This window comes from Geotrypetes seraphini, chromosome 2 (assembly GCF_902459505.1).
Source record: "Geotrypetes seraphini chromosome 2, aGeoSer1.1, whole genome shotgun sequence".
NCBI classification, from domain to species: Eukaryota; Metazoa; Chordata; class Amphibia; order Gymnophiona; family Dermophiidae; genus Geotrypetes; species Geotrypetes seraphini.
The window spans coordinates 89240583-89267188 of record NC_047085.1 but is presented as its reverse complement, the minus strand read 5'-3'; the positions used below and the strand labels follow the sequence as shown (position 1 = coordinate 89267188).

Here is a 26606-nt window from a genome sequence, read left to right as displayed (position 1 = left end):
CGCTAAACCAGTGAAAACTTGTTTAGTGGTGATCATTAAACACACAGTGAGTTTTGTGCATATGTGCTTGTGTGAGGAGAATTCAAACAAGCTTTTCTTCTTCTTCACATTAAGCTAGATTTATTGAAGTGTGCTAATGCACTAGCATATGTTATTAGTAAAGAGATCCTACTGTATAAAATAAGAACATAAGAACATAAGAAAAGCCTTCACCAGATCAGACCGAGGTCCATCCAGTCCGGTGATCCGCACACGCGGCGGCCCATTTAGGTACTCCTGATTGGAGACCCAGATATACCGTAGCCCTCAATATGATTTGCAAGAAGGTGTGCATCCAACTTGCGCTTGAATCCCAGAACAGTCATCTCTGTCACAACATCCTCCGGGAGAGCATTCCAAATTCCCAGCACTCGCTGTGTAAAAAAGAACTTCCTGACATTCGTCCTAAACCTGCTGCCACTCAGTTTCAGTCTGTGACCTCTTGTCCGTGTCACCTCCGAAAAAGTTAGTAATGCTTCTTCTTGGTCTATTTTATCAAATCCCTTTATTAATTTAAAAGTCTCTATTAAATCCCCTCTCAGTCTTCTCTGCTCGAGGGTAAACAGTCCCAATTTCCTAAGGCGCTCTTTGTAGCTCAAATTCTCCAATCCCTTGACGAGTTTCGTGGCTCGCCTCTGTACCCTCTCCAGCAGAGTTATATCTTTCTTGAGGTATGGAGACCAGTGTTGTACACAGTATTCCAATTGCGGTCTGACCATTGCTCTATAAAGTGGCATTATTACATCTTCCGATCTACTCGTGATCCCCTTCTTAATCATGCCCAATATCCTGTTTGCTTTCTTCGCCGCCACCGCCACCGCACATTGTGCCGAAGGCTTTAGGGTTCTGTCAATCAGTACCCCCAAATCTCTTTCTTGTTCGCATTTTGCTAATGTCGCCCCCAACATCTTATACTCGTGTTCTTTGTTTTTTTTTTCCTAGATGCATCACCTTGCATTTGTTTATGTTAAAATTCATCTGCCACTTTATTGCCCATGCTTCTAGCTTGTTCAGATCCTTCTGGAGTTCCTCGCAGTCCCTTTGAGAGTCAACCGCCTGACATAGTTTTGTATCATCTGCAAACTTTATTATATTGCAAGTTGTTTCCTCTTCCAGATCGTTTATAAAAATATTGAACAAGATGGGCCCAAGAACCGAGCCCTGGGGCACGCCGCTAGTCACCCTCTCCCAGTCCGAGAAATTCCCATTTATTGTAACCCTCTGCATTCTGTTCTCCAACCACTTGCTGATCCATCTGTTCACTTCTCCTCCTACTCCATGGCTTAGTAGTTTCTTCATAAGCCTTGCATGTGGAACCTTGTCAAACGCTTTCTGGAAATCCACTGAATCTCCACTATCCACTTGTTTGTTCACTTTCTCAAAGAATTGTAGTAAATTTGTCAAACATGACTTCCCTTTCCTGAATCTGTGTTGACTAGCAATTATTAGGTTGTGATCCTCCAAATGTTGTACAATGTTGTCTTTAATCAGTGTTTCAATTATCTTCCCAGGAACCGAAGTGAGGCTCACAGGTCGATAGTTTCCTGGATCACCTCTTGATCCTTTTTTGAAAATTGGGATAACATTTGCTATCCTCCAGTCTTCTGGTATTTGCCCGATTCTAATTGACATATTAGCCACAGATTGTAGCAATTCACCAATTTCGACCTTAAGTTCCTTTAATACTCTCGGGTGAATTCCATCCGGTCCAGGGGATTTGTCGCTTTTCAGTTTGTCAATCTGAAAGTATATCATGTCCAACGTCACATTTACTGTTGTGAGGCTTTCTTCTATGCCTCCGGTGAATAGCTTTCCTGTATCTGGCACTGTCGAAATGTCCTCATTTGTGAAGACAATTGGAACCTGTGTTAAATAACTCGTGTTAACGCATGTCCCTTTGTAATAATGTAGTTTTTCTTATATCTATGAATCCATAATCTGTCTGAACATACCATGAAGTAAAAGGGTTTCAGAGCATACTCTACACCAGGGGTGGGCAACTCCAGTCCACGAGGGTCCGGAATCCTTTCAGGATTTCCCCAATAAATATACATTGAAAGCAGTGCATGCAAATAGATCTCATGCATATTCATTGGGGAAATCCTGAAAGCCCGACTGGATTCCGGCCTCGAGGACCGGAGTTGCCCACCCCTGCTCTACATTCTAGAAAGCCAGTTGGGACTGGCAGAGAACATAGGCTATGAATCTCTGTGGGAGATAGAATAACCTTTTCTTACCAAATTCTGTTGAGTAGCTTCACGTGGTGACTCTGCTGTATAATATCTACACCAAATCTCAGTGAGGTGACCGCTACAAGCAACTATGACAGGATGAAAAATGAAGGGGCAGATATTCAAAATAATTTAAGAGAGCAGATGAGGGTCCTGGCAGTTTAAATTGCCATTCTGGGGCTAATCAGGTATATTCAGTGGTACTTAACCAAACAGTGCCATTGAAAATGCGCAGTTAGCACCCAAGCCAAAACTAGCTATTTTCTGGGCTTTCTGGGGGGGCAGAGTCGGCACTTAGCTGGTTAAGTTCCGATATTCAGCACGTAACCGGTTACGATAGCCACATAAATAGGACCACATAAAACATAGTCCTATCTTTGGACCCTTTTACAAAGCCATTGTAGCAGTGCTGCCACGGTAAACACATCGAAGCTCATAGGTATTGAATGGTCTTTGGAGCATTACCATGGCAGCATCACTACTGTGGCTTTATAAAAGGGGCCCTTTATATGGTTCTTCTTAGCCAGGGAAGTGCTGGATAGCAGCATGTAACTGGCTAGGTTTTAGCTGGCTGCATACTCCTGGATATTCAGTGCTAGAACCCAAACGTGGCTCGACATTGAGCAGCCAGGCGTAAAGCCAGCGGCAGTCAGATAGAGTGAGCCCACCGGGACAGATAGGGAAAAATGCTTGAATGCAAACCACTTAGGCTATAAGTGGTATATAAATACTAAAAATAAATAAATATAAATAGAAACGCTGACTGCTACGTATCTAACCCCAAAACGTTTAAACTTACCATATTGCCTAGGATAAAAATTTGCTCCCCCCTCTTAAGCTCTAGGGCTAATGGCAGGAATAGTGCAGATACGTGTAAAGCACCCGTTTCTGTTTGTCATTCCCTCTATAGTCCCTTACCCTATCCGCCTCATCAATCCTTTTGCAAGTCCCTACCCGAGCAGCATGTATAGCTTCACCTTTTTTGTCCTGTTTGTCTGTCAGATTGTAAGCTCTTTTGAGCAGAGATTGTCTCATGCATGTTTAATGAATAACGCTGCATGCATCCGGTAGCACTATCGAAATAATATATAGTAGTAAGAAGATAAAACATCTCTGCTACATTATGAGGGGTGCTAAAAAGTTCTCAGAAGGAAATGACGCGGAGCCATGAAACTTACGCGTCATTCCACATATTCACCCCTAAGTTCAACACACTTGGCATGTCGTGTCTGAAGATTCTGTAATCGTTCTAAAAAAAAAAAAAATACAGTGGTACCTTGGATTACGAGCATAATCCGTTCCAGGAGCATGCTCGTAATCCAAAATGCTCGTTTATCAAAGCGAGTTTCCCCATAGGAAATAATGGAAACTCGCTTTGATGCGTTCCCCCCCCCCCCCGAGAACCGGCATTGCTCCCCTCGAAGGCCCCCCCCCCCCGCGATCAAGCACTCCCCCTGCGATCCGGCACCCTCCCTGCCTCGAACCGGCACCCCCCCCGGCCACGATCTGACCCCCCCCCGCCACGATTGGGCACCCCCCTACCACGATCCGACCCCCCCCAACACAATTGGGCACCCCCCCCGACACGATCCGACATCCCCCCCGACACAATTGGGTACCCCCCGCCGCTTCTTACCCTCATCTGGGCACTCTTGAAAATCGGCTTCCTCCTCTGCCGGGCCTTGAGCATGCTCAGATGCTCAAGGCCCAGCAGAGGAGAAGGCCGATGAGGGTAAGAAGCAGCGGGGGGGTGCCCAATTGTGTCGGGGGGGGGGTCGGATCGTGGCGGGGGGGGGTGCCCAATCGTGTCGGGGGGGTCAGATCGTGGCTGGGGGGTGCCCAATCATGTCGGGGGGGGGGTCAGATCGTGGCGGGGGGGGTGCCGGTTCGAGGCGGGGGGTGCCGGATCGCAGGGGGGTGCCGGATTGCGGGGGGGGGGTGCTCATAAATCGAGCCATGCTCGGTTTCCGAGGCACCGATTTTGCAAATGTTTTGCTCGTCTTGCAAAACACTCGCAAACCGGTGCACTCGTAAACCGAGGTACCACTGTACTCTGATATCTGGCCACTGAAATACTGCTTCACTGCTGCAATCACCTCTGAATCACTACAGAATTGTCAAATGGAGCAAACCCCAACTGTGTCAAAACATCCATTGTTTTGCCAGCCTTGTGAGCAGGTGCATTGTATTGCAGAAAGAGAACTCCTTTCCGCAGCTTCCCTCTCCTTTTCTATTTCAATGCCTCCTTTAATGAGCACAGCAAGTTACCATAGTATTCTGCATTAACTATTTGGCCCCTTGGAAGCTAGTCAGTCATTACAACTTCTTCCTGACCCCAAAACACTATAGCCATGACCTTTCCTGCTGATGTTTGGGTCTTGAATTTCCTTGGCCTTGGAGAATGAGTGCCGCCATTGCATGGACTGTTGTTTTGTCTCAGGATCGTAGTGGTGTAACCATGTTTCATCAGCAGTGCTAGTTATTCTAAAAAGTTGGCACCAGCTTGCTGAAAATGCTGCGAAATGAACTTGGAAGTGTCTATTCGATGCCATTTCTCGTCAGCATTCAAACATTTGGGCATCCACTTGGTTGACAGCTTCTGCATACTAAGCTGCTTGTGGATTATGCACCCAACACGTTCCATGGATATGTATAGTGTCTTAGGAATTGTTCTAGCCGATATATACCGATCTGCCAAAATCAGGTCTTGCGCATGGTCAACAATTTCAGGCATCGACACCATTTGAGGCCTTCCAGACCTTGCTGCATCTTCAGCCCCAAAATCTTCAGCACACCACTTCTTCACTATGAAGTATGATGGGCATCTGTCAATTAATGTTTGAATCATACATTCATGGATTTCCTTTGGAGTTTTATTCTGCAGGAATAGGAACTTCATGACAGCTTGGCATTCCAAACTTTAAAATTCCACACTTTTTGTTGACATGGTTCAATCAATAATCTGAGAAAATGTCAAAAACATAGCATTATGACTCTGCAGATTGGCACTTTGCAAAATAAAATAACACTCTTTTCAGGTACAGGGGCAAAATAACACTCAGAATTTGGGAAGTTGATCGGGCTGAGAACTTTTCAGCACCCCTTTGTATAAGCCATAGTGATCTTGTTCATGGACCTGCTGGCAGTAGGAAAATAATCCATAAAAGTTAATAAGAAAGCTAAGAGGATTAACTACAATTAAAGCGGATAAACAGAAGATAATATACAGATATCTTAGTACGTTGCCTGGCACTTTATGAATTCCAAAAGGCGAGATCATCCAACATATCCTGGAATAGCAGTGAGGTTCAATGCTGTCATGCTTTATGGAAAATTAACTCATTTTCAGACCCTATTCCCAGCAAAAGGATGACAGCAAATAATTTATAATTATGAAAAATCTTGAGATGTATTACTAGCTCTGAGCACTGAGAAGCATTCAAAACCAATCCTGGAAGAGTTCCCTGGGGAAAATGCACTCGTTATAGGGATTCATACAGGTTGATCAGGGAGAAAGAATAGTAACCATCCAAAGCCTGTCTCCACCTCCCTCCACCTCCACCTCCCTGCAGGTCTTGCAGTGCCACTGCAGAATTCATGCTGTACAAGGTTTTTTGTTGTTTTTTTTCTCTTCTAGTAAGAGGTTTGGGAAGGCTTCCTATATCATCTGGTCCACAGTTTGGGGGTTCTTCAGAGCTCAGATCCTGCACTTGGATCTCAGCCAAAAAGAGGCCAACAGTACCCCTCCAGTTTATGTGAGCTAAGAAGAATCCAGTGAGGCAGCTACAGAGAATAACAGGGCGGACTTCAGCTCCTAACAAGTTTCAATATGCAAAGCTGCTATGTGAACCAGTTCAGAGGGAGATTTTTAACCAGTCCTACGATCTGTGCATACATCCCAATGCTTTCTGGAACACGCTAGTCTTTATCGCTGGAAATCAGCACTGCATGGAATCAAGTTGTCAAATCTCCAGGACTGGCCTAAAACCTCCTAATTTGTAATGGGTCACTTGGCAGCTCTAACTATATTGTAACATAGTAACACAGTAAATGACGGCAGATAAAGACCTGAATGGTCCATCCAGTCTGCCCATTAAATTAACATGATTAAATTAACTTGTCACTTTGATATTTCTGGGCCATCTAAAGTCCACCTGATATTGTCCTAGGCTCTAACTGCTGAAGTTGCCATCTAACTATCTCGTTGTTTGCAGGATATCTACTGTAAAGTCTGGCCAGTAACGTCCTATGTTCCAAGTTAGTGGAATTCCCAATGATGCCCTCCCCAGCCCATCCTATACCAAATCACCATATATGGGACACAAATCATACAAGTCTGTCCAATACTGACCTTAGTTCTTTAATTTATACCATCTATATTCTAATTAGAGATCTTCTGTGTTTATCCCATGCTTTTTTGAATTCCATCACTATTTTCCTCTCCACCACCTCCCTCGGAAGGGCATTCCAGGCATCCACCACCCTCTCCATGAAAAAGAATTTCCTAACATTACTCCTAAATCTTCCTCCCTGCAACCTCAAGTTATGCCCTCTTGTTTTACCTTTTTCCTTCTCTGGAAAATTGCATTTTTATCTTTTTTTTCTGCTGGGATAAAGAGGGGTGGAGAAGAACCTGTGAAACATAAAACACCACTTCTTCACTGTGAAGTATGATGGGCATAAACTCTTTAAAGCAACAATGTTGCCTGCCAGTTGGATGTTTCATGCCAGCCAGAACAAGCATAGATAATGGCAAAACCCCTGGTTCTTTCTGCCTACTGAGGGCATTTCCCTCTGTTTTCCTGCAACATTTAAGACTTCACTTTACTGTAAGCACTTTCTGATGGCTTGAGCCACTGACTCCTGGCTAAAGATTTGTTTATGTGTCTTGTCATAACTTCGAAAGGCATGATTGCTTTACCAGCACTCAAAATAGTATGAAGTTTTTATAAGGGCTTCCTTTTCTCTCATTTTAGAAGGAGGAGTTCCTGTCTAGCACAGATGTTTAGTCAATTTTGTTGCTTTAGCCTACTAGTCTATGTAAAAAGACTGAAGGTGTTGCTGTGTTGTTCACTGTCAAACTTATTTTATTTAATGGGATTTATTAACCACCTTTATGAAACTTCTTTTTGTACCACCGTAACATAATCAAAGTATGAACACAGTACAAAGCTGATAGCTCACTTCTTTAGGGCCTTTTTTGTCTGCTTAGACACTGTTGACCACCTTTACTTCTCTGAATCCTTCACGCTCTTCAACTTCGCAATTTCTGTCCTCCTGCATGTTTCCCCCTATTTTTCCACCTTATCCATCCATATCTTCTTCTGTTTTTCAACTACAAGAATCCCCCTGTGCTCTGATCTAAATTCATTCTCATTTTACGCTTCCCTTAGGTACTCTTAAAAGTTGTTTTTTTTTTAATTACAGTATCATATCTGCATTAATATGCAAAAAAAAAACCTACCCAGCCTGAGCTCTTCATCTTCCTTCACAAACCCTCTTTTTCATCTCAGTGTCAGTAGATTCTGGAGGTATTGGGGGGGTCGTACAGTTCAGAATTCACTTATGTGTCTATTTTTAATATTTGTGTAGGATACCATATTTTTTAAAATGGAAAGAGTATTAGCCATTCAGCAAGGACGTTTTAAAAAGTTTAATGATGTTTGGGAGCCATTAACAAAATTTTGTGTATATTGATTATAACTAATAATTTATTTTTCCCCTTTTATTTATTAAAGTACGGGGGAGGGTGGGTTATTTTAATGATATCTTGAGCTAAAGTGTTATTGATATGTATAATGGAGGGAGGGTATGTGTTATGACTTAATCTTTGCTAGATTAGTAAGTGATATTAAAGTGTATATGACTGTATTTTGTTACACTTGTTGAAAGTTTAAAAATGAATAAAGAATTTAAAACAAAAATATTTGTGTAGGATATCAAATGTTTATGTATTAAACTGTATTGATTTTTATGATTCGTGCTGTAACTCATTTCAGTGTTTCTGTGAAAGGTGAGATATCATAAATATAAACTACCAGTATCTTCCCAGACCCATTATTGGACAGCAAAATTCACTCCTCTCCACTCCAACATTTACTCCCTGACAAACCCCCCCCCCCTTTTTTACAAAACCACGCAGGCGGTTTTAGCACAGGCTGGCACACCGAATGCTCTGTGCTACTCCGACGCTCATAGGGCTCCTTTTACAAAGATGCGCTAGCGTTTTTAGCGCACGCACAAGATCGGTGCGCGCTAGCCAAAAAATTACCGCCTGCTTTAAAACAGAGGTCTGCACGGGAACGGGGATCGCGGGAATCCCCCCATAACCCACGGGGACCCCCCTCTGGCCCACGGGACTCCCACGGGGACCCCCCTCTGGCCAACAGGACTCCGACGGGGATGGAAGGCTTTGGAAGAAGGGTTCGTCCATATAATATAATGGACACATCAGCCTTAGTAAAAGAGGGGGTTTATATGTTAATTGCCTGAACAGAAAACAAAAAAAGGATTCCATCAAAGAGATTCCACAAGGAAAACAGCAAAAGAAACTGTGGAATTGATGATCCTGTCAGAAGTAATTGCTGCTTTTTATGGGGGTGGGCGGGGATGGAGGAAATTCCTTGCGGGGATGGGTGGGGACGGAGAGGATTCTGATGGGGACGGGTGGGGCGGAGAGGATCCTGGCGGGGACGGGGAGGATCCTGGCGGGGATGGGTGGGATTTCTGTTCCCACGCAACTCTCTACTTTAAAGGAGGTGGTAGCGGCTAGCGCGCACTAAAAACCACTAGAGCGCCTTTGTAAAAGGAGCCCATAGAGCTCCTATGAGCGTCGAAGCAGTGCAGAGCATTCAGCGCCCGGCTGGCACTAAAAACCGCTTGCGCAGTTTTGTAAAAGGGGGGTGGGGTGGGGTATAATATTTTCCTCTGGAGCACCATCAGGACCATTCCTTTCTCTCTCCATCTACAACCAGAATTCCAAACTACACCCGAGGAAGCTCTCTGCTACCCAATTCCTACTACCACTGAACACTAAGGAGGGAATTTCATCACTGGGTGCTAAGCAATTAGCGCTCAATAAACGCTAAGATGCCTATTATATTCCTATGGGGGGGGTCTTGGCATTTAGCGCCCAATAATCATTAGCACCTTTTGATGAATTCCCCTCTAAATCCTCACAGATGAGGTTTGACTTTATAAAATGGCACCTATATACAAGAAGTGCTTTGTTTAGGCTTATTTAAGAAAGACAATGTAGGTGCTAATTAGGGGCGTTTTCAAAACTGTAAAATGTCCAAAAACCCAAATAAGTTCGCATTTATACTTTTTTTTTTAGTGAAAACTATTCAATTCAATTCAGTGAAAGTGGGAAATAAATAATGCATGAACCAACTCCACTACTTTTAATTGAGAGCACTATCACCACGGAAGAAAAAGCCTCAGGTTCTATTACGGGCAGAGCAGAACGCTCAAACCTCCACCTCCCACATCATTGGCAAAAAACTTTCGTAGGTGATATATAGTGCCACAACCTGTGTCGGTGCAGAACTAAAACAACTACTCTAACTAACGTACTGAGTGTTAATGAAATATAGCCAACGTTTCATGGTAAAGACCGTTTCTTCAGGGCTTATGGATTTTCATTTGTCCAATACGTTTTATGAGTTGCTTGCATTTGTACTAACACTTCAGTAAGTTAGTTAGAGTAGTTGTTTTAGTCCTGCACCGACACAGGTTGTGGCACTACACATCACCTACGCAAGTTTTTTGCCAATGATGTGGGAGGTGGAGGTTTGAGCGTTCTGCTCTGCCCGTAATAGAACCTGAGGCTTTTTCTTCCGTGGTGATAATGCTCTCAGTTAAAAGTAGTGGAGTTCATACTTTTTGTTTTTTAATAAATCTTTATTAATTTTCAAGACTTACCAAAAGTGCAAGCCAATATGTATACAGATACAACAATTAACAGCACTTGTACTTGAATAAATAGTTAAAATAAATTTCCCTACACCCTCCCCCTCCCTTTCCCTCCCTCCCTACTTGGATGTGCATGAAAAATTAAGATATTTCAAGAATTAAAGATTTTACCAATTTAATCATTTATTTAACATATGCTTCCAAAAGACCCCCATACGCATTTATACTTTTTTCTCGCTAAAATGTCCCAAGTGCTGATTTTCTAAACAAAAAAGTGAAGACGTTTTGCAGGACGTTTTCCCTCCAGAACATCTAACTAGTAAAGAGGCATATTAGTGGCATGTTTTGGACGGGCTTTGGGGCCGTTTAGACTTGGATATCGTCCGGCTATAATCGAACATTTTGCAAGACGTCCTGGATGAAACTTAAGACGTTTTAGGCTAAACCTGTTTAGAAGTATCTAAGTGCCAAAGAGGTATGCACCTGGGCAGCCAGAATCCATGCAAGTCTTATACCCTTAATGGCGAGATCCTAGCAAAAACGGTAGCAGAACGAGACTTGGGGGTAATCATCAGTGAGGACATGAAGTCTGCAAATCAAGTGGAGCAGGCTTCGTCCAAGGCAAGACAAATCATGGGCTGCATACGAAGGGGTTTCGTCAGTCGTAAGGCGGAAGTCATTATGCCATTGTATAGATCCATGGTGAGGCCCCACCTGGAATACTGTGTGCAATTCTGGAGGCCGCATTATCGCAAGGATGTGCTGAGACTGGAGTCGGTGCAAAGAATGGCCACCCGGATGGTCTCGGGACTCAAGGATCTACCATACGAAAAACGGCTTGACAAATTACAGCTATACTCGCTCGAGGAGCGCAGAGAGAGGAGGGACATGATCGAGACGTTCAAGTATCTTACGGGCCGCATCGAGGCGGAGGAAGATATCTTCTTTTTCAAGGGTCCCACGACAACAAGAGGGCATCCGTTAAAAATCAGGGGCGGGAAACTACGAGGTGACACCAGGAAATTCTTTTTCACTGAAAGAGTGGTTGATCGCTGGAATAGTCTTCCACTACAGGTGATTGAGGCCAGCAGCGTGCCTGATTTTAAGGCCAAATGGGATCGGCACATGGGATCTATTCACAGGGCAAAGGTAGTGGAGGGACATTAAGGTGGGCAGACTAGATGGGCCGTGGGCCCTTATCTGCCGTCTATTTCTATGTTTCTATTTAACTGACCAGATGACCACTGGAGGGATTAACTAATGACCCCCCCCCACACACACACACACATTCCCCTAGTGGTCACAGACCCCTTTCAACTCCCCAAACATCCAAATTAAAGAGTACAATACCTGTCTTTAGAATAGCAGAATCTGATATAGAGAAGCCAAGTAAAGCATCGCACAGGTGTCTTAAGTAGCCAGGTGGGTGGGCTAGTGAACCATAGAAAGGAGAAGCCAGGCCCATAAGCCGCTCTAACCACTACATTTATGGTAGAAACTATGAGCCCTCCAAAACCTACCAAAATTCTACTATATTGTCATATATTGTTTATCGTTTATTAAACTTGATATACTGCCCTAGCTGAAACACAATTCAACGGTTTACAATAAAATGCATCATTAAAATTGAAATATAATGCTATTAAAATATGATAGCATACTTCATTCATACAAAAAGAAACATAAATAACATTCATTCAAAGACTAACACTGCAACAATGTGCTCTCCACTAATTTTTCAATTAAGCAAAAGCTCATTTGATAAGGTGAGTATTCTTTTTTTTTAATCAATCTTTATTAATTTTCAATTCGAGAACAGTGCATTAAAATAAACATACAATTAACTACATAGACAGCACTTACAATCAATCAAAATATGCTACAAAATATTCCCCCGCCCTAATTTGAGAACAAAAAACAAGATGCATTAAATTATGCATAAAATTAATATCATAAACAGGACTTGTATTCAATCAATGAATATTACAAAATATAATACCCTCCTTCCCTCCCACCCTTCCTTGATGTGCAAATCAAAAAAGAAAAATAAAGACATAATCCAACTAATCAGAGTTAACAAAATTCATCCATGGACCCCCCAGGATAATTTAAATAGTTTATTATGACACAAAATTTCTGAATTCATTTTTTCATATTTATAACATAAACATAAAGTTTCCCATTTATATTCCGCGGGTTTTCAAAGAGGTCAAGGCAACTGACTTTATGCAATGTCACCTCAGTAACAACTATACAAAAATAGACAAATATACCCCCTCCCTTTTTACTAACCACAATAGCGGTTTTTAGTGCAGGGAGCTGCACTGAATGCCCTGCACTGCTCTCGATGCTCATAGGCTCCCTGCGCTAAAAAACACTATTGCAGTTTAGTAAAAGGAGGCCATAGTGCAAAATACAGACAGCAGATAAAAATTCTCAAAATGGACACATTTTGATCACTAAATTGAAAATAAAATCATTTTTCCTACCTTTGTTGTCTGGTGATTTCATGAGTCTCTGGTTGCCCTTTCTTCTTCCGACTGTGCATCCAATATTTCTTCCCTTCTTTCAGTCTCCTGTATGCTACCTCTCCTCCAGACCTCATTCCCTCCCCCAATTTTTTCTTCCTCTCTCCCTGCCCTCCTCCCCTTTCTTTCTTTCTCTCCGTCTTTCTTTCTGTCTCTCTACCCCCCTTTATTTTTGTATGTATGTCCTTCTCTCCCCATGCCCCCTTTCTTTCTGTCTGTCTCCCTGTCTTTCTCTCTCCATGCCCCCTTTCTGTCTGTCTCCCTGTCTGTCTTTCCGTCTCCCTGCCTTCCCCCAAGCCACTGCCGCCACCATCGGGGAACAGGCCACCACCGCCGCCATCAGGGAACAGGCTGCCGTCGTAAAGAGGACACTGAAGTGCCGGACCAACCAACTTTCCCCACCCAACGTCAATTCTAATGTCGGAGAGGAAGTTCCGGGCCAGCCAGGCAGCGATTGGCTGGCCCGGAACTTCCTCTCCGATGTCAGAATTGATGTCGAGTGAGGAACATTGGTCGGCCCGGCGCTTCAGCATCCTCTTTATAGGGTCGGGAAGCAGGTAGAACAGAAGGCAATGCGAGTCTATCTCGGAGCCTGGGATGGGCTCCGCGATCGACTCACGTTGCCTTCGTGATCTACTGGTCGATCACGATCGACCTTTTGGGCACCCATGATCTATGTGACCAATCCATTACAATGCTAGCCCCTACCACATCTAGTTTCAAGGTTATTATATATCTGATATCCCGCCTAACATTATGTCTAGGCGGCTTACAATAAAAATACAAGGTTAAAACCAAAGAGGAAAAATCACCCCATTACATAACGATACATCATACTGAAAAGTCAATTATAAATGCAAAAGACAAGAAGCATATAGGAGGGAAAGGGAAAAAAATACACTATTAAAAAGAAAGAAAAAGGGAAACAAAGGCCTGACACATTGGGAAGGGGTAAGAGTAATGAATTGCACTATCTACTGGAGGGACTTTCTAAAGAAGTAAACAGAAAAGTCTATAGATTTGATTTATATAATCGATAAGGATGTTTCATTCCTGACAGGACATGGAAGCGTGTTTCATAGTGTAGGGGCCTCCACAGAAAAAACAGTCTTGCGTGTTGCCTCATTGAAAATATGGTGAAGTGGAGTAATTGAAAGGAGAGATTTGGGGAAAGATCGTAGTGATCGGGAAGTAGTATGTGGGATCAATAGTTTGTCGATGAAAGCGGATGTGTTTTCTTGTTTTGTTTTGAAGACGAGAAATAAAATTTTAAATGGTGCCGATTTGGACGTTTCTGACTTGGACGGATTTGTGGTCGAAAATGGGGTATAAAGTTAGACGTTCTGGTGCTCTAGACATTCTGTCAGCCAAGATGTCCAAGTAGATTACATTAAAAATATATATATATTTGGGTGTCCCAGTTGGAAAATGCCCGTTTTATGGCCCTCGACGTTGGAAATTTTGCTGGATACGTCCAAATCGGACATAGACGTTCTGTTTGAAAATGGCCTTCCAAGTAACTTTCTAAAATAGACTCCTCAAACCAGCCATCACTGTACACAAATGCACACACCCAAATTTACACATGCTCTGTGAACTTTAGGAATGCACTCATACATCATATAAAATACACAGGTGCACTGCAACTCCAATTATGCTCTGCTGGAAATGTCTATGCACCAATCATATAAAAGTAGACATACCCTTTCCACATGTTTACTTTTCCCAAATTTAAGCAGTTACAAAAGTTGTATAAAAACCCTTTTCCACATTTAAAAAAAAAAAAAGGATTTACATATGGAAAAACTGTGGCACAGTGATTAGAGCTTCAGCCTCAGCACCCTGAGGTTGTGAGTTCAAACCCCGCCCTGCTCCTTGAGACCCTGAGTAAGTCACTTAATCCTCCACTGCCCCAGGTACATTAGATGGTGAGCCCACCAAGACAGACAGGGAAAAAGCTTAAAGTACCTGTATGTAAACTGCTTTGAGGGTGATTGTAAAACTACTAAAAAGGTGGCATACAAGTCCCAATCCCTTTCCCTTTCTTTTTTCCTGTCCCGGGAGGGCTCACAACCTTGTCTGCGCCTGAGGCAATGGAATTTAAATGACATGCTCCAAATCAAAAAGCTACAGTAGAATTCAAACTGGGTTCCCCCTTTTCTCAGTCCTCTGCTCTAACCATTAGACTATTCCTCCACCCTGTGACTACCATGCAGTAGAAAAAAAAAAGTTTTCCTTTTCTGTGTGATCCTTTCATCTTCCCCTTTCCCTCCATTAGTTCCCCATTTCCAGCTGAAGTTTTATCCATGCCTCATTCACTTCTCTGTCTCCACCAATCTCTAATCCCTCATTTCTCAATAACCACATTCTGCTCCTTTCTCCTCTGTCCCTCTCACTCTTCCCAGTTCTTTTTTTTTTTTTTGGGGGGGAGGCTGCTCCATCCCTCCTAGGATTCCTTAAGGCAATTCAAAACTCAGTGACAGTGCTGGCTCCTGGTTTGATCCCCCCCCCTCCAGAGTCCTGTCTGCTACTCTTGGAGGTGGCTTTCATGTCCCTGGGGATAGAGGGAGTAATGGTTATTGTTAGTGGATCATTTCAGGGCCCAGACTTTTAAGTTCCTGGACAAAGCCTATTAGCAGTCCCTGGGTAGGGGGGACTCTCTCACTGCAGTGACTGGACTAAGCATGTTGGGAGAGAAAGGATTGTGAAATGCACAAAACAATCCTCACTTTGCTGTGAATGAAGGCTCATGATAGCAGAATACCAGTCCTGGTTCTGATTAAAATGGAAGCCCCAAAGAGCTGTAAGTGGGTCCCCCCCCCCCAATAAATCTAGATCCTGTCATTTCCTGGCAAAATGGCACTTCTTTGGAGCAGCATTCCACCAATCTACATGAACCTCACCTTATCCTCTTTGTGATCGATCAATGCCGCAGCCAACCCCCTTCCCTATATTTCTTGAATGCCATTCACTAATCCGACTGTAACTCTAACTGAACTGTGTCTGACTGTCTGTGGTAAGCACATACTGTATCCCGTTCCCAACTTCCCCTCAGATTAATATTGCATTCAGCGTGTAAAAAATAACAAAAGAGCGCTAAAGAACATCTGTAAGGAATCACTTTATCCACCTTATTTGGCATTAAAGAAAAGACATAGTAGCATAGTAGATGACGGCAGATAAAGGCCCGAATGGTCCATCCAGTCTGTCCAATCTGATTCAATTTAAATTTTTTTTTTCTTGTTAGCTATTTCTGGGCAAGAATCCGGGTACTGTGCTTGGGTTCCAACTGTCTGGGGGGGGGGGGGAGTAGCAAAAATACAGATGAACATCAAAAGTTTAAAAAGTTTAAATCAGTATAAACTCTATTTTTTTTTCTCTTGTTATAGGATGATTTTTAATAAACCTACCCCCCCCTCCCCAATTAAGGAGCGCTGGGAAGTTACCGGCTAGCTACAAACCCTATTTGCCCTCTGTAATGATGTCTAGTGCCGTGCCTCTCCCAATAGTGTGGTCACGGCAGTAAGATGCAGGCAATCAGGTAGAAAGTCACCCAGATTTTGAACGCATTCTCATCTCAGTGGACTCACTGCTCAAAGATCGCTGGGGTCCAGCAGAAGCTGTTCGCCGAGCTAGCTTCAAATCCTACACGTTCATTAACCGGTCATTAAAAACGCGGCGTCAGAAGTCAAATTTACAACCCCCTTCCCCCCCCCCCAAAAAAAAAAAAAAAAAAAAAAATGCAGCCGTTACCTGCTATGAAAAATGTTTCCCCGTCGCGGAGCACATGTCCGGTTTTCGGGCGATTTGCCGATGAAGAAGCGAACGGGGGCTGGGGAGCGCTGCACAAACTCCTCCCGCCGCCGGTGAAAGCCAGCATGGAGCTGGAATGCCGAGCTCGCGCCTGCTGGGTCGCGCTCGGAATCTGCATGCAGAGGACAGCTCACTTCCTTATCTGGCTGCCAAGCCCATTACGGAGCAAACAATGCCTCCTCTGTCAGCTCGCGGAATGAATTGTATCACAATGACACTCCCCCCCTCCCAAGAGAAGAGTCTGGAGGCTCGAAAATTAGCAATGCAGCCTTCGGAAATATCATTGAAGACAAGATCGAGGGAAATCAGAGAGTTTTCGGGGGATGTTTTCCAAAAGGTAGCTGGGATACGCCGGAGGACTGGAAGGGCAGAGCGCCTGCGGGCGGAGGCAACCAAATGAGCGGTTGGCGTCCATTCACAGCCAAGGGAGCACCTAGCTGTGAAACTTGAGGGACAGCTTGCATGTTCCTTTGACCTTTTGCTCTCTTAATGCTGTCCCCTTCGGAATAAAAATGATATTGATCAGGTATCTCTGTACAGATTTGCTTGCATTTATCAGCCAAGGTCAACAACCTTACTACCAGGAGTTCAGTGGCTGCAAATGCAATCACATTTCAACAACTTTTCTTTTTCTACTGCTTGCATGACTGTATTCGGGACACATCATCAGTGACTCCAGAAACTTCACAGATGACTTGAATTTCTTCTAGACTTTTCTGCATATTCTTACTCCAGTGGCTGCTGTGTAGACTCATTTCACTAATTCATATCTGCCCATCTCTGCAGATATGAATTACCTTCTTCATCAGATCCTCTCCCTTGACTACTCATCCCTCCCTTAATTTGTTCCCCAACTTTCTCTGCACCGCCCCCCAGTTCTTTTCTCCACTCCTACCCCTCTGTCTACAACATCATAAGAACATAAGAGTAGCCATGCTGGATTAGACTTATGGTCCATCTAGCCCGGGGATCTCAAAGACCCTCCTTGAGGGCCGCAATCCAGTCGGGTTTTCAGGATTTCCCCAATGAATATGCATTGAAAGCAGTGCATGCACATAGATCTCATGCATATTCATTGGGGAAATCCTGAAAACCCGACTGGATTGCGGCCCTCAAGGAGGGACTTTGAGACCCCTGATCTAGCCCAACAGTGGCCAGTCCAGGTCACAAGTACCTGGCAGAATCCCAAAGAGTTGCACAATTCCATGCTACCAACTTCAGGGATAAGTACTGGCTTTCCCCATGTCTATCTTAATAGCAGATTATGAATTTTTACTCCGGGAACTTGTCCAAACCCTCTGTTAAATCCAGATACAGTACTTCTACCACATCGTCTGGCAAGAGCTCCAGAGCTCAAATATTTGTTGAGTGAGAAAACTATTGTCTTCTATTTGTTTCCAAAATATTAGCATGTAACCTCGTTGAGTGTCCCCTAGGCTTTGTATGTTTTCAAAGACTAAACAAACAATTCATGCTTACCCATTCTACTGCATTCAGGATTTTTTTAGATCTCTGTCATATCCCCCCCTCAGCTGTCTCTTTTCCAAGATGAAGAGCCCTAACCTCTTTTGCCTTTCCTTATATGTGGAGGAGTTCCATCCCCTTTATCAGTTTGATAGCGCTTCTTTGAACCTTTTCTAATTCCACTACAGCAGACCCTCAATATTTGCGGGGTTTAGGGGCAGAGCCAGCCCGCGAATAGGGAAAATCGCAAATAATTTTTGGGGCCAGCTCTGACCCACCTCCCTCCTGCTTCCCCGACCTTACCTGGTGGTCTAGCGGCAACGCAGGACAGGAGCGATCTTCCCACACTCCTGCCCTGTGCAGAGCCGTCATCAAAATGGCTGCCATGAGTTCCCATTGTTCCCACGGCAGCCATTTTGATGACGACTCTGCACAGGGCAGGTGTAGGAAGATCGCTCCTGTCTCGCATCGCCGCTACACCACCAGGTAAGGTCTGGAGGATGTCCAGGGGCAGCGTTTCTGAATTAAAAATTCAAGGGGCAAAAAAATTGTGAATAACCGAATTTGCGATTGGGGAAACTGCAAATTAGGAGGGGGAGCTGTATATCTTTTTTTGAGGTATGGTGACCAGAATTGCACACAATACTCTTGAGCAATACAGAGGCATTATAGAATTCTTTTGTCTTATTTTCTATCCCTTTTCTAATAATTCCTGGCATTCTGTTTGCATTTTCAACCACCGCTGCACACTGAGCAGATTTCAACCTATTGTCCACGATGGCACCTAGATCTTTTTCTTGGTTACCCCCAGTGGCGTCATGAGGGTGTGAGGCGCCCCACCCTCTTCTCCGCACCTCCATCTGCTCCTTCCCTGCCCCGCAGGTCCAGGAACTGGCGCGAGCAGCAGGTTGGGGTTAAAGAGGTATGGGGAAGGGGGGAACGTGCAGTAAGGGGGGGGCAGAGAGGAGGATGGGTGCTAGCACCTCCACCAAGACAGCACCCAGGGTGGACCGCCCCTGATTACCCCTAAGGTAGAACCTAGAATTAAGCAACTATGATTTGGATTAATCTTCCTAAAGTACATCAGTAGGTTGCCCAGTCTTCCAATTTCCTAAGGTTTTGCTACAATTTCTCTCTTTTTTTTTTTTTTTCCTAATATTCTTTATTCATTTTGAAAACTTACAGCAAGCGTACAGGAATATATCATTAGTAACAACAATAACACTTGTAATTCTCATATAATTCTACAAACATAAAAATTATATCCCGTCCCACCCAATTTCTACAATTTCTCACAGTGTGCATTCATTTTAACAACTTTACGTAGCTTTGTGTCATCTGCAAATTTAAATCAGCTCATTCATTGTTCCCACTTTCAAATCATTTATAAATATGTTAAATAGCACAGGTCCGAGTAGAGATCTTTGAGGCACTCAACTATTCACCTTCCTCCATTGCGAGAAATGGCCGTTTAATCTTATCCTCTATTTTCTGTTAACCAGTTCCCCAATCCACAACCGAACATTGCCTGCTATGGCTTTCTAGTTTTCTTAGGAATCTTGCATGAGGGACTATGTTGAAAGCTTTCTGAAAATCTACAGTAGATATATTACATCAACCAGTTCATGCTGATTCATGCCGTCACAGAAATTAAACAAATTGGTGAGGCAAGATTTCCCTTCTCTGAATCCATGTTGACTCTGTCCTATAAACTATGTTTGTGTATGTGTTTGATAATTTTATTATTTATAATAGTTTCCGCTATTTTGTCTAGCTCTGATGTTAGGCTCACCAGTCTGTAATTTCCCAGCTTGCCCCTGGAACCTTTTTAAAAAACTGAGATAACATTAACAATCCTCCAATCTTCAGATACTATGGAACCCCACCCCTCAATTTTCTCTGCCTCCTTCCTCAGTTCTCCCCCTCCAATTCCAAGTACAACCTCTCATTTTTCTTCCTCCCCAAGATCTCTCGCATCCCCTAAGCACCCCTCCCCCTCCTCTCCTGCTGCACACATCTGCAGCTTATTCTGCCTTCCCAGCACCACCAGTGCTACACACTTCCTGCTTGCTCTGTCATTTTCCCCCCACAAGACACCTTTCAGCTTCTCCCCCACCCCCAAAGCAGACACATCCCATTCCTCCTGCTCCCAGCTTGTCCCTGTCCCCTCTCTCATCCTTTGCAAACCCCTCAACTTCTTCCATTTTTCCCTCCCACAAGGTATATCATCTGGCTTTTTCTGTCTTCCCTCTCCCCGGCAAACACCCCTGGCCTTTTCTATCCCCACCCCCTGCAGCCCTCACCTTCAGCTTATTCTGTCATTTCCCCCAGCAGCATAGCTGAAAATGTTGCTCTCCCTTCTATAATGATCATAGGATGGGAGGAAGAGGAGGCAAATGGCTGCACATTGAGCTACATCCTTCTTGCATATAATCCTACTTGCATAAAATCTGTTTACTGCATCAGTGAGCATGAATTGGTCATTACTCTTGCATGAGAAAGCTGTGCATTAAGCAATCAGTGCATGGCTCTAACACAATGTATTGCAAACTGTGTGCCACGAGACGTCGGGGAGGAAGAGAGGCACTGGCTGACTGCCTCATGCAGCGAGAGGCATATCCTGTAGGCAGTCAGCCGATGCCAGCGCTTCTTCCCTTCCAGCACCCCCCCTCCACCCCCCACTTGCGGCTCAGGACCCCACCTGGAGGGCCTTTACACATGTGTGTGACGTCATTGCGTCAATGTCCGCACACTTCCAGATGCCCTCTAGTTGTAGCCACCATATTCAGTGGGCCGCAGTTTAGCACAGTTTGCGAGAACTGCTCTAACATAACCTTTCTGCATCAACCTTTCAGTCACCACACTATGCCCACCCTTACCAGCCCACCCTTGTCAGTGCTATATGGTCCAGTTCTTACCCCTGTCTGCCAGTCTAGGTTTAAAAGAAGGATTTGCCTCCTCAAACCTCTTATACTGGGTGACTCTGCTCTTCTTAATCACAGTCTTTTTTTGTACAGTTACAAACAAAAAGGCAGCCGCTCTGCAACTGGGCATCTGCAGATACACACACCTTGCATGTGTAAGCGCCACAAAAATTAGCACTTACATGTGCAACTGCATTAGGGTTATTTTAGAATGTAATGTATGAGCGCCTTCGCAACTCACTGCAAGGGAGTGTACATGTGGAGGGGCATTTTCAAAACAAACGCCTAAGCCCGATTTGGACATATGGCGTTAGACGTCTAAAGTCGGCAGTAAGAAAATGCCTGTTTTCAAAAGACAAACCACCATACGTCTAGAAATAATTTGTTTTAAAATCCTCTATCTGGACTTCCAGGCCATTGGGATGCCCAGACCGCCAGGACGTCTATCTTTATACCACATTTTCGACCAAAATTTTGTCCAAGTTCCAAATGCCCAGAACAAGACCATTTGGACATGGGAGGGGCCAGTCCTGTAATGGACTGGCCTCCCAGAAATGGCAACACAGCAGGGGGGCACCTTAGAGGGCACTGTTGTGAACTTCACATAAAGGGTGCCGGATAAACATCTCACCAGAACTCCCATACACCGTATTTTTCGCTCCATAAGACACACCTGACCATAAGACGCACCCTAGATTTAGAGGAGGAAAACAAGAAAAAAACATTCTGAACCCAAGCTCTGCAGCCAGCCCCCACACTCCTTGCCAGGCTCTGCACCCTGTCCCCCTCCCTACCAGGCTCTGTACTCTGTCCCCCCAGGGTGCAGAGCCTGGCAAGGAGTGGGGGGGCTGGCTGCAGAGCTTGGGTTCAGAATGTTTTTTTTCTTGTTTTCCTCCTCTAAATCTAGGGTGCGTCTTATGGTCAGGTGTGTCTTATGGAGCGAAAAATACGGTGTATGGGAGTTCTGGTGAGATGTTTATCCGGCACCCTTAATTTCTCATTGTAAACTGAATACTCTTTCAAGAAATCTGGCTTTCTCTGTTTGTTTTTATCAAATTATTTATTTCTCTTTTTCTACTGCTCTCTTTCATACCAAGACTCCTTCCTCTTCTGATTCAGTATCACTCTTACAATCGTCTTAATAATTTGTCCAATAATTTGTCCGAGCATTCCATCTTTTTAAAAATGATTTTTTTCTCCTGAAATCATTTGTATATCTTCTCTTGGAGGTGAGGAGCGACTTAGTAGTAGTAGCTATAAACCCCACAGAAAGAGAATGAATGAATGGCATCGATATGGATCTTTTTAGCTGCGTCAATGAGGCAGGAGAAGGGACTTTGGCAGAGAATGAGTTGTCACAGGGAAGTGTGGGGTCTGGTTTGGTGGAAAATGCTGCTGCACAACTTATATTCCACAAGAGCTGCCACACTCGCATTACCCCTCTCCTCAACTCACTTCATTGGTTCCCCATCCATTTCCAAATACAGTTCAAACTCCCCTTATGGACTTACAAGTGCATTCACTCTGTAGCCCCTTAATATCTCTTCTCACTTGTATCCCCCTATACTCCTCCTCCCCCCCCCACATGAACTCTGTTCATCAGGTAAGTCCCTCTCATCTGTACCCTTCTCCACTCCAGAGTGTTCCTTCTTTCTTGTCATGCTGGATGCCTGGAACAGACCGCCAGAGTCAATACGTCATGCTCCATCTCTAGCAATATTCAAATGCAAGCTAAAAGCCCAATTTTTTGAAGCTGCTTACAACTCTTAACTCCCATTCACTGTCGGATACCTATACCCATTGTATCATTCTTCTGCCAGAAACTCCCCAATCCTGAGATGTCCTGTCTAGCTGTCCAAATTAGATTGTAAGCTCTTCTGAGCATGGACCCGCTATTGAATTTTAAATGTACAGTGCTGTGTATGCCTTTCGGTGCTATAGAAATGATAAGTAGTAGTAGTAGTAGAGCTCTTGCCTCAGCACTCTGAGGTTGTGAGATCAACTCCCAGTGCTGCTCCTTAAGGCCCTGGGCAAGTCACGTAATCTTCCATTGCCCCAGGTAAAAAATGAGTACCTGCATATATGTAAACTGCTATGATTGTATAACCACAAAAAAGCAATATACAAGTCCCATCCCCCTTTTCCTCTTCTGGGTGGTTACTTTTTTTTCTCAATATGTATTTGCTCTCTCTCTCATTTCTTTATCTTTAACTGTAACTTGTTTCCTTAACACTATCATCTTCTATTTCAATGTTTACTTCATTGCATCGGCTGTATTTTCAATTTTTCTCCTATAGTCAGAACTTTCAGTACCTGCGGATAAAGTATGACCTCTAACACAATAGGCCTGGGGTACTTGCTGGTGCTAATACAGTACAAGGGAACATGATGTACCCTTTCAATATCAAAAGGCATCAGGAACCGTAAGTCGAAGAGCTTTACTAAGGTCGGCATGAACAGTTTCCTTTCAATCCGCTTGGTGCCCCAGGCACATCAGGTACACAAAGATTATTCCTTCTCTATTGTTTAAATCCTTTAAATTACACTCAAGTGTTGGGATAGCTTTTATTTGCTTCTGCAGTGTAACAACCGGATTAGTATTTCCATCTTGTTCTTTTTTCTAACTTCCTCTGTCCTGATTGGCCTCATCTTTCCTCCAGCAACTGTTTGTTGCCGCCTGAGGAAGGCGACACTGGTTGGGACTTTCCTAGGACTCCATTTTTGGGGCCACATATGATCTTTAAAGATCAAAGATGTTTGCTGGTTTATGATTTATGCTTTGAATAAATGTAACTACTGGTTGGTATTGACATCTCTCTTGCCTGTTTTTTTGCGCTGTTCTACTTTCGAGGCTAGCCCCCTTCTTCTGTTGTCCTTCTTCCATCTTGTTCACCAGGACTGCCATTTTGGTATGTGTGACAGAAAGCTGACAGTGTACAATAAGATAGAAATCACAGTGCTCATTTCAGCAAAGGCACCCCCAACTTTCTTTCAACACCTCCTTCATCTGCAATAGCTTGATCTTTAGGGAGTGCAGCATGATTTTGGCTTCTTGGCATCCTGCCATCTTGTGTGGGAACAGTGAGTCTTATTTTGAGCATTTTATCCACTGTGACTAAAAACAGAAAAAGTTCAGCTTGCCCAATGTTCACCAACTTCTCAAAATAAACCTCAGGAAATCCAGAAGAGATGACAGAATTGAAAGTAGGGTGAGGGTAAGATTTTTAGGATTTCCTGTGTGGATATCAGCCCTTAGACATCCATCTTGAGCATGGCTCTTTAGCACCCTCCCCCCAATGATGTGGTCAACACTAATTCAAGAAATTAAGACAAAAAGCAGATTTGTTTTCCTTTGTTACATAAGCTAATCACATATTTAATTACAAGGAAAACAAAAGAAAATTCACCTTAGGGCAGTACACTTTAAAAACCTTTTCTAAAGCATTTCTAAAGCATTTCAGAGTATCTGAAAGATTTTCTAGAAGAAATATAGAAAATGACAGTTGATAGAAGACCACATGGCCTATCCAATCTGCTCTTCTATACCATCTACTACTGTTGCTTTTTGCAAGTAAAGTGAATTGCAGTTCCTTTTGTTGTTGCTCAATTTAGGCCCTCCTACTGAGAAATGAAAAAAATACATGAAGAAAAACACAAGACACCAGTGAACTAAGGGAAGTGGGAACAATTCCAGTAATAAAGGACAGCCTGGCCCTGTCACCTGACAGATACAAAGCAATTTCAGCAGCATACTACGTAGCAGATCTGAAATCACTGTATTTAAAACAAAAAACTTCACCAGAATTAGTGTAAACAGAAAACAATATTATATTAAATTTGGAGAAAAAGCCTCAGAGTATTTTAGGCACAAAACTGTGCTTAGATTATATTTTATCAATGGTTGAAAAACCTCTTTAAAATATTTTATACATAAATCATTATTCATATGTCTAATCGATAATAAACAAAATGACTTTCAGTGTTCTACTAGCTTTCTCGGTCCACTGTTAGAATACTGAGGAACCGATGCTCAAAAGCTTACCGTGGAAGTAAGCTTGCAAGGTCGTTCAGCCTCCAATGCACAAAGATGTTCTCCAGGGCTTTTACCAATCGCGGTAGCAGCCGCTGTGAATCCTATGCAAATACATTACCAGGAGCTCATTAGTATTAAAATGAGTACTCTGTGTAATGCACAACAGGGAACGCCCACCTTCCAGCAGTCAAAATTTTCCAGCATGTTTGGAACTGTCAGTAGATTGAATAGGAGCAGTTTGTGCATGTTTTGTGTGTGTGTGTCCCGTGCCTAACAGCTGCATTCTGCCTGGGACACATACACACACAAAACATGCACACACAAAACATGCACAACTGCTGTGTCCAAATCACACAAAACTAAAAAAAACAAAGCAAAAAAAACTTCCGAGCTTGCCACAGTAGAAGAGGCTTCAGCTGCAGCTGGAAGGATTTTTTTTTTTGCCCTATTGCTGCTGTACTGGGCGTGTGCACGAGAGCTGTTCCTAACGCTCAACTTTTGTGCGCAGGTATCAGGCACAGTCCCCTCCCCCTTTCACCAAGGTGCTCAGCATAAATAGCGTGCATTTCCCCCTGAAGGTTAAGTCTCAGAGCAAACTGCGAAAGCTGTTAGAATACTCACCAGCTGATATTCAGCTGGCGGTAGCCAGCATTTTTATGTCCACCGCTAGCTCTATTCTCAGATAAACATAATTCTGGTTGAGTGGAATACTAAGAGCGGGGGGGGGGAAGGGGTTCTGCTCTGGGTGCAGGGAGCTCAGAGGTTCTGGAGCGGTTGCAGATCTGCAGTCTACCGGCCCCCTGCCCCCTCTGACATCAGCTTCCTGTTCTGGGGTGGGAGATTGGCAGAGACGACAGCCGCACGCAGGTGGGTGCTCTGGCCAGGGGATGGGGTGCTCAGCCCTGGGTTCCCACCCGGCCAGGTACACCACTTTTCTGGTCTCTTTGACTCTTGTTCCTGAAAACGCACTGCAGAGTACAGGACACTTCTAATTAAATATCTTTTCCATTTCATATGTGGTTTAAATTTATCCATACTTTATCAGCAAGCTGCTGTTTCCTTTGCCAGGAATCTTAATATCCTTTCCTGGCTCTCTCTTTATGAAATTAAATATACCTTGTTATTGCAGGTTAAATGCTATAGTACCTACATAATTATGAGTCATGACAATGAACATCAATAATCAGAAGTAATTGAAAGGGCACTTGTGGCCTCTCAGTACTTTTTGGTTAACCATATTTAACGTAGTATGCAAGAGTACATCCCATAACCATTAATATTTTCTCTCTGTACAATTCTTTTGCTGCTTCCTTGATAACTCTAGATAAAATGTGAGAATGACAGGTGCTTCTCAGGGCAACTACACCATCAAAGGCCTCCGCACCACTCTGTCCATAATATTGCCAGAGAATGACTCTTTTCAACAGCCTCACTGAGCAAATATGGTTTTAAGCCCAGACTCAGTCTTGCTCTATAGCATAACATAACATAAAAATCCATTTATATACCACAATACCTTTTAGTTCTAAGCAGTTTACGTAGGAAATTTAAAAAGCTGTACATGCACAATGAATTATAAGCTCATTTATAAAATTTCTCAAATAGATAAGTCTTCAACATCTTTCTAAAAACTTGATAAGAACTGGAACCTAATATCAAC

The 26606-nt window shown here is 43.5% G+C and overlaps 1 protein-coding gene across 1 annotated transcript in view; it reads right to left on the bottom strand.

Annotated features, from left to right (window-relative positions):
• The window catches only part of PAG1 (phosphoprotein membrane anchor with glycosphingolipid microdomains 1), a 147061-nt gene extending 130187 nt beyond the window's left edge, over positions 1-16874 (bottom strand). The window contains exon 1 of the mRNA XM_033934977.1: positions 16466-16874. The gene's annotated coding sequence lies outside the window, so the exon portion shown is untranslated. The remainder of the gene's footprint in view (positions 1-16465) is intronic.
• Between the last annotated feature and the right edge of the window lie 9732 nt (positions 16875-26606).